Genomic DNA, 13,951 nt, shown 5'->3' with positions numbered 1-13,951 from the left:
TTTTCACTCCCTGTATTTTAGCTCTACTGTGTATTGTGGTCAACACTGTCCTCCAGATCTGGAATCCTGCCCACTCGTCCATTATAGGGTGGCTAGGAAGCTGTTTTCTCCGAAACTAGACAACATACAAGCAAATGAAATTTATTACAGTAATTGAATTGAGCATACTTAATTTTCGTTTCTACATGATGGCTCGCAAGCAATCGGCGACATTCAAGTAATGAATGCACTTCGCTAATACAATTTCCATGCAAGATAATCACACAAGTTCATAAGTCGCTGCTATCGTTAACGTAACTCCGACTGTTCCAGTGCGCGTCTTCTACTGTGCGGTTTCTAGTACGGCGGCGACTACGCGGCGCATCGTTTTTATTCTCTTCGTGTAGATGCCGCTCCAGTCGTAGTGTCCTAGTCAGCGTACTATTGGCTGACATCGTCTCACAGCCCTCTCTGCTTTATCCTTCTTGATCTTCGTGCCGACGCTTGTCGGTACCTCGGAACAAAGTCTATAAATGTTATAAACGAAGTTTCGCCTTTCGTAGCGTCAGTATTGCCTCTCGTGTTCCAACATTTCTCCGGACCGAAACTGATCTTTCTCAAGGCTGGCTTCTGGAACTGGAATCGCTACATTCTTCTTGAAATCTGAGGATATTTCCCCTATCTCGTGTCTCTTGCACACCAGGTGGAGTAGTTTAGCTATAGTGGCTCTCCCAAGGATATAAGCAGCTCTGAGGGAATTTCGGCTACTCCTGGGGCCTTGTTTCGGCTAATGTCTATCTGAGAGCGCAGGTTTACAAAACACTCACTTTGTAAACGGAGCTGAGACGATTTTACGTCTCCTTCCAGCCACTCATACTGTTTAATTATATTTGATGTAGTAGCGCTTTTAATAATGGTCCCTCTCGAAGAATCTTTGGCTCTAATTAGTCATAAATTTTACTGCATTATTTCGGCATTTTCTGCCCGCAACCTACCTTATGTTCAACCAAGAACTGAATCGAATGGCCGTGTTGCCCTCTTTCTCTCTTGGTGGCCAACTTTTTATACAGCATTCTGAGAGCAAAGCAATAAAATCAGGGGTCCTTAAAGCATCTCTCCTTTCAACGTGCGTGGGCTATACTTTCATAGTGTGGCTTCACGGAGACGCTCCATTCTAATGGACACCCAGAAAGAGAAAAATATCCTTGTCTATCTTTCCAGGAGTTCTGATATGGCGGAAGAATGACGGCTCTCTGGAACATTCAGTATAAGCCCACTCCTACTGAGCTGTACCAGCAGTCATCTACTTGTCATCAGCCACAGCAAACTGCAATTGTTCTTGTAAAACTTGCAAACACAGTTTATACATTCCCGCTCCAGGTAGCATGATAAAGTGTTCGCCCACCTAAAGAGACTGCTCCGAGGAATAGGATTTTCTATTCATCTCATTAAAAGGTCACTATCAGTTATAGCCAAAGCTAGGAAGTGGATGAAGAGGAGAGCATGGCGGCAAAATCGCCAACTTTTCTTCCCTTCGTTGGCAAAATTTCGTTTACGCCTCCGGAAATTTCAGCTTAAACTAGTTTTCCGCCCACTGTGTGGAACTGTATGCTGTATGTGATCAGTGAATAATGTTTTATTATTGCGGAAGGATGGAATTAAAAAAGAAAAAAAAAAGATACGTGGTCAGTAAGGTATGCAACCAGATCACGTGCAACGTGGAGAGACGTTGCACCGAGTAGCAGCGCGGCACTCGATTTTTGCAACCAAGGATGCTGTAGTCGAACATTGGATCTCCACCGAATAATGAATGGAATATGAAACAACAATAATTTTCCCAGTTGGATAATGTGTGGAACACCATCATTTCCGCGATTTGCTATGAACGAAGACGACAAAAGTATGTCGATGACCGCGGTGTGTGGTAACTGGGAGGAGGAGGAGGAGGAGGAGGAGGAGGAGGAGGAGGGGGAAAAGGAGATTAGTGCTTAACGTCCCGCTGGAGACGGGGTCATTAGAGACGGAGCACAAGCTCGGATTAGGGAAGGATAGGGAACGAAATCGGCATTGCCCTTTCATTGGAACTATGTCTGCATTTACCTGGAGAGATTTAGGGATATCATGGAAAGTCTAAATGAGAATGGCCGGGCGCAGGTTTGAACTGTCGTCCTCACGAATATAAGTACAGTGTGATGACTACTGCTCCATCTCACTCACCAGGGGACCCTCCATACTGTAAATCACGGATTTGATGCCCTTGAAATATGTTGTAGAGGAATTTTCCCTGAGAACTTGGCTATCCGGTTTTCTTGCGACGGGCCTTGGTTTTTGAGACAATTGATTTTGAAGTTCACTGCGCGGTTTGTATATCCGTAACATTACTCATATTCCGAGAAAGTTAGTGTAGCGCAGCGGTTAAGGTTCACGGCTACCGCGCTGGAGGTACCGCATTCGAATTCTGCCCGTGTACTTTCTTTTCAAGATCGACCGAATTTTTCAATTTTATTTCAAAGCATATCAACAAAAAGTGTAAGATGCGCGAAATTATAAAGATATATTCAGTTATTAATTTTTTCAAATATTCATTCCGTTTGTGGTCCGTAGTTGCAGTTCCAAATGTTCGTACAACGGTCGCTTCTTGTATTACCTTAAATCGATCTCCGCCCGTTATCGTTGACCGAGTCAAGAAAAAAAAGCATAAGATTCGGCAAATAAAAATTACACAGTTCGTCAGCTCTGAAGAATTTGCGACGATAGACGAAGTTTTAGCAGCTGCCGAACAATTCTTCATACAAACGAGAATACTTATCGAGAATTTAGACCTTGACTTCGTAATCAACGCTGATAAAACTGGCTACCAGTATCAGACTTGCTCGGAATATATGTAACGTTACGGATATACAAAGCGTGCAATGAACTTCAAAATTGATTTTCTCAAAAAACCAAGGCCCGTCGCTAAAAAACCGGATAGCCAGGTACTCAGGGTAAATGCATCTACAACATGTTTGAAGCACATCAAAATATCAAAATCCGTGATTTACAGTATGGAGGGTCCCCTTGTCAGTGTAACCCAGCGGTGGCGCTGACCGCCGCATGCTGTAGTCAGTCTGTCACAAAAATTTTAATGCATGCGTGATTCCATGAAATCGTTTCAGGCAAATGCAGAGATGGTTCCTTTGAATGGGCACGGCCGATTATCTTTTCCATCCTTCCTTAATCCGAGCTTGTGTTCCGTCTCTAACGACCTCGTTGTAGATGGGACGTTAAGCACTAATTTCCTCCTCCTCCGGGTTATCACTCACTGTAGTCATCGGCATGCTCTTGTCGTCTTCCTACACGGCAAACACCTTGCGCTTAGTAAACAGGGCCAACCAAAAGTAACTTTGTCGCTTCCCTGACGCTGGATAACGGGGTCATCATCTACATGTATATAGACTTGTGTGTGGTATGTAGTGGAGGATCCTTACGTCTTTTCTGCTCCATTCACGAATGCCGCTTGGAAAGCTTGACAGTCAGTAGAAGTGACCGTTTCGCTAGACGTATGTGGCGGGTAGCAATATGTTAACCGGCTCCTTGTGGAATGTACTCTCTCCGATTTTGAGCAATAAACTTTTCCGTGATGCAAAACACCACTCTGGTAGTGTCTGCAGCTGGAGTTTGCTGAGCATTTCCGCAACTCTTTCGCGCTAAGTACTCTTCCTGTGAGAAAAGGCACCTCAGGATCTTCTCCGCGTCTTCTCTTAATCCAAGGATGATAAACAATAGTCAAGAAGCTGTCCAACGAGATTCTTGTAAGCCACTTCTTTTGCGGATAAATTACATTATATTTCCTTGAAATTCTCCCAAAGGACCATAGGTATCTGCTTTTCGTAATTGTTAATTTGTTCATTCCATTGTGGGTCACCCCAGATGGCAGTTCCGAAGTAATTTATGATAGATATTGCTTCCAGTGACTTAGTAACTAATTTTAGGATGTGTAGTAGGTCTATTGATTACTTTTACCGTGGTAAGTGGGTACAGGTAGATGAGGAAGTAACCGTTGTAACATCGGTTTGGAGAGGACCCCGTACTAAACATTCGTCAGTTCGTTCCATTAAGTTTCGGGTGTGCAGCCACAAGAAATCTCCTTCTTCTTCTTCTTCTTCTTCTAATATTTCGGCTGTATAACGTTCTGCCATCTTCAGAGTGAGCCGCAAGACTGCCGTTTCAGTGGTCGCTTCGTCCCTTTATACTGTTGTACGGCCCGACTGCCCATGCGGCCACAGATGCAAATGCGCCAGAGACGTTGGTCGGCGGCAGATACATGCATAATGCGCGAGTTGTATCTATGACTCCACAGTTGATCTGTGTTGGCATATCGATATATCATTGAGAGCTGCACTGTGACGACGTCTTTGAGAGTTTATTACAGCAAGTGCTGCATTCCATGATTTATCAAGATTAAAACCACTATATTAATTAAATTCGTCGTCAAGCGAATTTCAATTGCCTCCTTCACTATCGAGTCCCAAAAGGATGATGTAGTTGCCAAAATTTCGACGTTGTCATACAACATACTGTGACCATTGTGAATACAGTGCTCTGCCAGTGCCGACTTGTTAGGTTGCAAAAGTCGTGTGTACCTCCGGTGTTCTGTACATCTTTCTTGGACAGTACGAGTTGTTTTTCCGATGTAAGAAAGACCACATTCACATGGAATTTTGTAAACTCCAGATTTTCGGAGCAGCAAATCATCTTTGACGGAGCCCACGAGTGCAGCTGTCTTGGGTGGAGGACGAAAAATCACTTTTACTTTGTGTCTGCAGAGAATGCGTCCTATTTTTGATGAGAGGCTACCCACATATGGCCTCTTTCGGTTTCATTTTCAGTGCCCTCTGTATTTGTTGTGGAGAGTACCCATTGTCTTCAAACACTCTTTGTAAGTGGGAAAGTTCATATTGCAGGCTGCTTTCGTCACAAATAATATGCGCTCTGTGAGTCAAAGGAGAACACTCATTGTCTGGGCAGGATGGTGGCAACTATTTGCACGTAAATACAGATCGGTGTGCGTCTGCTTCCTATACACTTCATGTCCCAAAGTGCCATCCTCTCTGCGCCGAACCAAAACATCCGAGAATGGAAGGCATCTCTCCTTTTCAATTTTATTTTATTTGATCGTAGAGGGAGTTCAGATGTATTATGAAGTCTTGCAAGTTGTCTTCACCATGGGGCCAAACTACAAAGGTGTCATCAACATACCTCCAGAATACCGTGGGTTTCAAGTCAGCAGATTCAAGCGCCTTCTCCTCGAAGCCCTCCATAAATAAATTGGCCACCAGAGGGGATAAGGGACTACCCATGGCGAATCCGTCCGTCTGTTCAAAAAATTCGTTGTTAAGTATGAAATATGTGGAGGTCACAAAGAAAGCAGAAGAAGATGAAGAAACCTTTAAATCGATGGCCTTCCTGCCATATGTGGGTAGCCTCTCATCAAAAATAGGACGCATTCTCGGCAGACACAAAGTAAAAGTGATTTTTCGTCCTCCATCCATGAAAACTGCACTCGTGGGCTCCGTCAAAGATGATTTGCTGCTCCGAAAATCTGGAGTTTAAAAAATTCCATGTGAAGGTGGCCTTTCTTACATCGGACAAACAACTCGTACTGTCCAAGAAAGATGTACAGAACACTGGAGGTACACACGACTTTTACAACCTAACAAGTCAGCAGTGGCAGAGCACTGTATTGACAATGGTCACAGTATGTTGTATGACAACGTCGAAATTTTGGCAACTACATCATCCTTTTGGGACTCGATAGTGAAGGAGGCAATTGAAATTCGCTTGACGACGAATTTAATTAATAGAGATAGTGGTTTCAATCTTGTTAAATCATGGAATCCAGCACTTGCTGTAATAAACTCGCAAAGACGTTGTCACAGTGCAGCTCACAATGATATATCGATATGCCAACACAGATCAACTGCGGAGTCATAGATACAACGCGCGCATTATGCACGTCTCTGCCGCCGACCAACGTCTCTGGCGCATTTGCGTCTGTGGCCGCATGCGCAGTCGCGCCGTACAACAGTATATAGGGACGAAGCGAGCACTGAAACGGCTCCTCTGTTACGCCAGTCCTGCCTGGATATCTGCCCCCCCTCCCCCCCCCCCCCAAATTCTATAAGTTCCTCCAGATCCTTGAGCGTCATGCACTCCGCCTCGCCTTCCGTATACACCTCCCGTTCCCCACGCGGATCCTCTATGATCTCATTCCTTTCCCCCATCTGCTCCTATTCCTCGAACATATCCGCATGTTCTACACCTCCTGCCGTCTTGAACCCCCTCATCCCCTGGTTGCTCCTCTCCTCTCCGATCCCCGCCTCCTACCACGTCTTCACCGTTGTGTCCCCCCTACCCTCCATCTCTACACCCTACATCTCCTTTCCCAAGGTGGCTTCCATCAACTCCCCCTCCCGGATGATGCCTTCTCTCCCTCCATTTATCCCTCCTATCAACTCTGATCCTCACTCCCCCTCCTTTCCTCTGTCCTTTTCCCGGGCTCTCTCCCCCCCTTCCATCCTCTTTCTTCCCCACCTCCCCTCTCTTTGCCCCCTTCTCTCCCCCGAGTCCTTTTACACTTCCCTCATCTGCCTCCTCTCATTCCCTCTCTCGTCCACCCTTCTCCCCCTTTATTAGTCCTCTCCTTCCTTGGCTCCCCCCCTTTTCGTTTTTTCCTCTCCTCCCTCCTTGTTTCTCCCCCTCCTGCAGGTCCCCCCCCCCCCCATATGCCTTTGGATCGGGAGGGCCATATTTTTGCCGCCATTTTCGTGCAGTGTTTTACGGTGTGTTTTTCCAGTGAGTGTTCCGTGTTGTGTCTTTTGGGAAGTGTAGCGAACAGCCATCATACTGTCGCTGGGTGTGCTTTTTTTATCTCTTGCGAACAGAAACCAGACTGTCGCCATGTTTTTTTTTTTTTTTAAATTGTGTGTCTACTATGTGGTCTAGCGGTTCTGGCGCTGCAGTCCGGAGCTGCGGGACTGCTACGGTCGCGGGTTCGAATCCCGCCTTGGGCATGGGTGTGTGTGATGTCCTTAGGTTAGTTAGGTTTAAGTAGTTCTAAGTTCTAGGGGACTTATGACCTAAGATGTTGAGTCCCATAGTGCTCAGAGCCATTTTGAACCTTTTGCTTTCTGTTTTAACTTTCCGCATTTTTACGCCATTTTACACTTTAAATCACCATTTTATCGCCTGTTTTTCCTTGTTTCTTTCTTCTTCCTTTTTTTTTTAAAGAATGGCTGTAGGTTGTAGAGCAGCGTAGTAAGCTGCTGCCGGCCCGCCCCATTCGGGGGGAATTGAAAATCAATAAAGAAAAAAAAATGAAACGGCAGTCTTGCGGCTCACTCTGAAGATAGCTGAACGTTATACAGCCGAAATATTAGAAGAAGAAGGAGATTTCATGCGGCTGCCCACACGAAACTTAATGTACCAGTCTTTGTGCCGCCAAAACCTGAAGATTCACATTCGTCAGTTCTTTTCTTACTCGTGTAAAGGACATTTTAATACGTGATCTGACAATTTAATTACTATGGATCTGGTTACTTACATTCCATCTATACTGAGTTATTCCTGCAGTCTGCCTGTATACACCGCATAGCGCAAGCCACGATATAAGAAGAGAAATCAGGGCTCCCACAGAAAAATTTAAGTGATCGTTTTTCCCGTGTGCCGTTCGAGAGTGGAACGGTAGAGAGACAGCATGAAGGTGGTTCATTGAACCCTCTGTCAGGCACTTTATTGTGAATAGTAGAGTAATCACGTAGATGTAGATGTAGATTTAATGAAGTGAAATAAGGACCGTAATAACTGTTACATTGTTATGAATCAACGTGAACCATCATTTCAACAGATTTAATGAAGCCCTAGTTCCACTGATCTGATCACAACTGCCTTCCTAAATAGAGACTCATGGATTATCACACGAAAATAGGATATTTACTAGCGATTGACACGTATCCTCGCATCCTGTCCTTCCTTCTTCTCATGTCCTCCTCCATAGCTGCGAGGTCAGCGGGGCTGAAAGCTATGAGAGGGATCAGGTTTCGACTCCCGTCCGGGTCAAAGATCTGCGCTCGGAGTCTGGCTGTTGTGATGTACTAATCATCATTTCATCCTCATCGACACTCTGAGGTGGCGTCAACTAAAAACTCTTGCTTTAGGCGTCCGGTCTACCCGACGGGAGGCCCTAACCACACGCACATTTCGTGTCCTTCTTCTCAGTATGTTCCTATCTCCACCTATTTTGCAGTAAACTTTGTCATTCCTTACCTTACCATATGGAAAAATATTAATTTATGTATAGAGCAGCCTAGCTCGATAGGACAATTTCATACTTGTTCACCGAAACAGGCAAGAATTTATTCCGTCGGCACGGAGGTTTTTTCGTGGAATTCAAGTGCCACACACTTGGACATCAGATATTGAAATCGGAAAATACTCTGACGGCAGCAAAGTTCGGCAGGAAAGTCGCGCTGGGTAACAGTTGCGAGTAGCGGCAACGGCCCTCCTCAAGATTCCGCGACACAAAGTTTCGCCGCTCCATTCAACTGTAAAGTTTGATTGTGGGGGAGGGTAGTGATGCTGGGGAGCGCGGGCGAGAGAGCCGAAGCAGACAGCGTAACGGGCAATCGACTCAGCGTCGCATTGAGATTCTCAGCGAGTGTGCTTTGGGAACTTGGGAACTTCAGTCGGGCTGCGTACTAATGTGATCATTTCACGGGCAAAAAGACTATCCAGAAATCAGGGTACTGACACTGTTCATATACTGCACCGATGTATGTACTCTCAACAAACTGTAAAATGGATAGAAGTTTTCTCCTGCTGATATAGAAATAAGTATGTCTCATTCCATTCACAGCTCGGGTGACTTTTCATATAGTGACGTGTATGTAACTTCTCCCATCCCTCCCTCTCTCTTCCTTCCCTCCCCCACCCCGCTCTTCCCTTCGGGAATTGTACTCCTGACCTGTGAAAATGTCTGTTGATATTGTATTACCGACGATGTCTTAAGTAACTATGTTGGACCATTTTACCGCCAGTCCCTCGAAGGATTCGGCGCTCTAGAGACAAGTAAGTATTACGTAAAATACGAGAAAGAAGAAGGAAGGTATTGACATTGGCGTTGGGAGTTTGTTTCTCTGGAGAGTCTTGAGAAAAACAACAAAAGTCTCAAAAATCTCAAATATCATCTCTAGAAATGCTGAACTACGCTACCACCTTTTGCCTAGATATGAAAGTTGAGGTACAGGATGTGATCCAAATTTCGCATAGAGTCCACATTTCGGCTAGCTACATATTTGGTGCTGGATGGCGCTGCAAATTAGCGGATACAATGTAAAGCAGCCCTTCAGGGCGCGTCAGTTCTGGCCTCCACGTTCACCCGACCTAATGTCATGCGATTTTTTCCTTTGGGGCTTCATCAAGGATCGTGTGTACGTGCCTCCGCTACCAGAAGACCTTCCTGAATAAAGAAACCGGATTGAAGCAGCTGTTGCTACAATCACTGAAGACATACTTATCAACGTTTGGGAAGAACTCGGCTATAGATTTGACGTGTGCCGTGTGACAAATGGTGCTCACATTGAACATTTATAATGTTCTTGGTAAAACTGTTAGAGTTCCTCTTTCATTTGACATATCATTTATAACTAAGTTTAATGTAATAAATATTATAAAGCGTTAAAAATCCGATATTCATTTATTAACACTCTGTATTTAGTGTTAATAGCTACAATTTTTCTTCGTTCAACGATTAACCTAAAAATTTCGTTGTAATGGCGTAGGTTCGGGCTATTACGTATGGTCTACATTTACTAGAGTCTGGACCGTTTTGACTATACTGTGCAGCTTTCGTTCTGCCGAGAATGAAACATAAATATATCTTGTAGGCAAAAAGAAAGAAATAGAACGACACAGATATGATACAGTCGTTTCGTGCAGTCAGAGATGTAACTACGGGGGCACTGAAGTATGTTAGAATATGTAGTGTGCTGCCATCGGCGTTGGAAGAATTTAGCAAGGCAGTATTGTAAAAGGAGAAACAGATTTTATTGCTTCATTCTTGGTGACCTATATCGAATGACCTACCAGTTAGTGGCAAGAAAGTTTCCACAAGATGCGCTTAACAACTGAGAGAAGATCTCGGATGGATCTATTTTTTCAACGTCGTAAAAGGAACAAAAACATTGTTCCGATCCAAGATAGATGACCTGGCCACGCTACTCGTTGATATCGACCTGACTGATCTAGAATTCGCGCCTGGAAAAAATAAGCCAGACAGTAATGATGCACAATGTATTTTTATGAAGGAGCTGTGGGCTATGTGCTTCCTATGCAGTACGCGGGCACACAACGAATGTGCAAGGACTGATAAATACATATTTTATATTCGTTACTTTCTTTAGTACAATGGAATGTTTCACTTCAAATGTGTATATTGTAGGTTAGACTTTACTGTGACTGTTCCTGATATCGAACGAAATAACAAGTTTCATTTACCAGCAAGCAGTAAAAAAAATGTTAAAGGATGAATAACAAGTAGACCATATTATGAACCTCTCAGTGATAATATCAAATAATGGTACACGTTTGTGAATGATGTACTGTGTATGTGGAGTTGTAGCAAGAAACTGAACTCATTCCCAGAGTACTTAAACTCGGCAACAAAAAAACATACACATCACCATTGAGACGGGTGAAGGCACCATTACCTTGTTAGACCTCAACATAGATATCACTACAAACATACATAGTTTCAAAATGTACAGATAACCCACGACAACAGAACGGTTATACCCTGCTGTTCACAACATCCAATATCAGACAAATATGGTGCCTTCCATTCCATGGTGCATCGTCTTACCTACGTAAAAACTTCAAAACAGAATTGTCAAACAGAATTAGACACTACCAAGGTATTGTATCAAACAATTGGTGTACCCCTGAATTAATTGACAAATTCTACACAAAAAACAAAGAAGAAAATTGTTGTCCTATGTGTATGACCTCTTTGCGGCAACAGTCATACCCACAACGAACAGGTGTACTATCCCATATTTAGGAAAGATATCCGACAAATTAGTCGAAACTCTCGACTCCTGCAATTACAAAAATTAATTTTATATGAGTGGCGCTGCAGCTCGTAAACTATTCCACAGCAAGGACAAAATAGATTTATAAAGTAACACTGATGTTTATAAAATCACACAATAGCTGCAGCAAACTGTACGTTGGTCAGACAGGCAGGTCCATAAAAACTCTGATCAACATGAACGAAGCTGAAAATTGTATAATTCATACTCAACCTTTGCCGAATCTATGCTGAAGGAAGGACACCGATACTAAGTCCCCACAGAAATACTACATACAGCCATCAAAGGCAGAAATCTGAGGCTGTTAGATGTGCAAGAAGTAAATGAACATTTAGCTCAAAATCTCCAGCTGGTTCTAAATGAGCAGTGGCAGATGAACAGATCCCCACTTTTAATCTTCACATGATACAATCAACGAACCACATACCCACAAATCACCACAACGACATATACTGCTACATGAAATTAAACCACAGTAGAATGTCCTACTCTTTATCTTACTTAGTCCACAAACTTCAACAATATAAATTGTAACATTGTATACTGTAACCATGTACTGTGTTTGATATTGCCCATAACATAAACAGTAATTTACAATGTGAGACATGTTCGTTGCATAAAACAAGTTATTAGTGCTTACTTAGACAGTTCTCAACGAATGTCACGACTTCACGAGCTATGAAGCATAACACTGTATAACCCACAATACTGAAATATTTTGTATTTTAATCATCGTATATAATAATGTTCATTGCCTTAAATTTTATTTACAGAGATAAATAACATGTTTGTTGCACAACAGAAATGAAGAATGCCCAGTTTAACAGTTTCTCAGACAATGTCAAGACCGCACTTTCCCTAGTATTTTAAACGTTAACTTGTAATACTGTGTAGTTTGATTATCTACTGCGCTTAATATTGGCCCCTGGCAAACGTGTAGCTCCCAATACACAATGGCACAAATTTGATACACAGTATATTAATTAAATGGACTCTTATTTGCTTATAATGCTTGGTCACCAAAGAACTAGTGCCACTCTGGACGCTAGTGAGTTGTTTCCCGAAGATTGCCCAATAAGCCAATAACTAGTTTGAAATAATCAATAATCAGTTGAACAAAAACACTACAACTTTTATTCAACCTTAATAATCAAACTGTTCTACCAAAAACAACGGAAAATCCCTTAAATAATTATAAAATGTTTTACATTACGCAACCATATTTTTTGATGAACAGCACTAATTTGAAAATAGAAGCATGCCATAATATTTTCAAAATATTTTATAAAATGTTTCTGATAGTTTATTCTTTAAATAAAATGTTATTCATTAATTTTACTGAGTTTTATCAATGATAACTCAATATTGTTCCACTAGTCCAAATTAAACCACACCTCTGAATTGTATCAATTTGCCAATAATTTTTAAAACACAAAATGAGAAACAATAGTGAGAGTATATTACATTTCACCATAACAGTGTAAAGCAAAACACTTCAGAGTATTGTCTGCAGCAACATGCTTTAATTTATTTTCAGCAGAACCTCATTCATGGTTCATATGTTGAGACATTTGCTCTACTCACAAAAAAGTGACAAACGTAAACGAAGCTTCAAGAATAAAAAGTATTTATTAGCACTGTTGTACTTGCTCCACTACTGAATTAACCTATAACTCTTATATTATTCTACGTATTGTACTTAATATCAAAGATAGCTTAGTCCAACAAAAAAATTCTCGAACAGTTTTTGCTACATCGTCATTAGGCCCACTTAAAATAAATATATGAATATAGCTTATTCAGTTCCTATAAAAACAGCGATTTCCCCATGGTTTTTAAACGTTTTTCAATAACTGCATCAGTACTATGTACTTTAGGAAAGTGTCCGATCTACACATTATGAGAAATGTTGTCAGGGCGAAGCAAACAGTGAGACTATAGTCCATTTGAAAAATGTTTTCGTGACCTGTAATTGAGATTTTTCGTGCCTGAGGGCGGTCTTTTGTTTAACCGGAACTGATAAAAATTGCTGAACAGCTATAAATCGTTGCCTCTACAATACAATGTGAAAAAAAAAATTCTTTACAACTTTTGTATGAAAAGGTGTTAGAATAGGGCACGTATCCATTGCGACCAAGACGCAAAGTAGTGATGGCTACAGGTGGCCTTGATTTCATTTGTCACAACGGCAGCGATGTTATTCCGTTTTGTAATCCCCAAATCAAACAGCAGTGGACACAACAGAAGCACAGTAGCTCGCGGTCACAAAAAGAATTTCATTTTGGACCTGTTGTGGCTTAATGATTGTACTTCAGTACCGCGTGTGTCGCTTTGGTATGTTTGCGGTAGCAGTTCTCATTTTATTGTACATCGGAAACCGGAAGTAGCCTGTTAGCATTTATTACACGACGATATTAAATGCTTGGGAAATCAAATCTCTGCTTCTCTTTGTTTTTTCCTGCCCGTATCAGTTCAGTAAATATTCCATCTTCCGGATGAAACGCAGCATCATCGTATGATATATAAAAATCTTTGTGCTTTGTTCTCTTACTCATGGTGACATTACGACAGCCCTTTCTCTGTAACAAGGGCAATATAACGCGTAGTTTCACAGCTATAAGAGAATACGAGGTACATATGATGTTAGAATCCTAGGAAGTCGACAAACGTAGAAAAAAGTTCGTACCTCATTAAACAGGCACAGACGTCCCACAGAAAGACACAGGATGTCAGTCTTGTCCCCCTAAACACCCACTTCCAGTATAGTCGTAACAACTCGTAGGGATGGCGTTTAATTCAGATTGTCGGGGAGACAACTGCACAAACAAGCGGTGTTGTAATAACAA

Source organism: Schistocerca nitens, chromosome 7 (assembly GCF_023898315.1).
Source record: "Schistocerca nitens isolate TAMUIC-IGC-003100 chromosome 7, iqSchNite1.1, whole genome shotgun sequence".
In the NCBI taxonomy this organism is placed as follows: Eukaryota; Metazoa; Arthropoda; class Insecta; order Orthoptera; family Acrididae; genus Schistocerca; species Schistocerca nitens.
The sequence above is the reverse complement of the archived record's forward strand: the minus strand, read 5'-3'. Positions refer to the sequence as shown.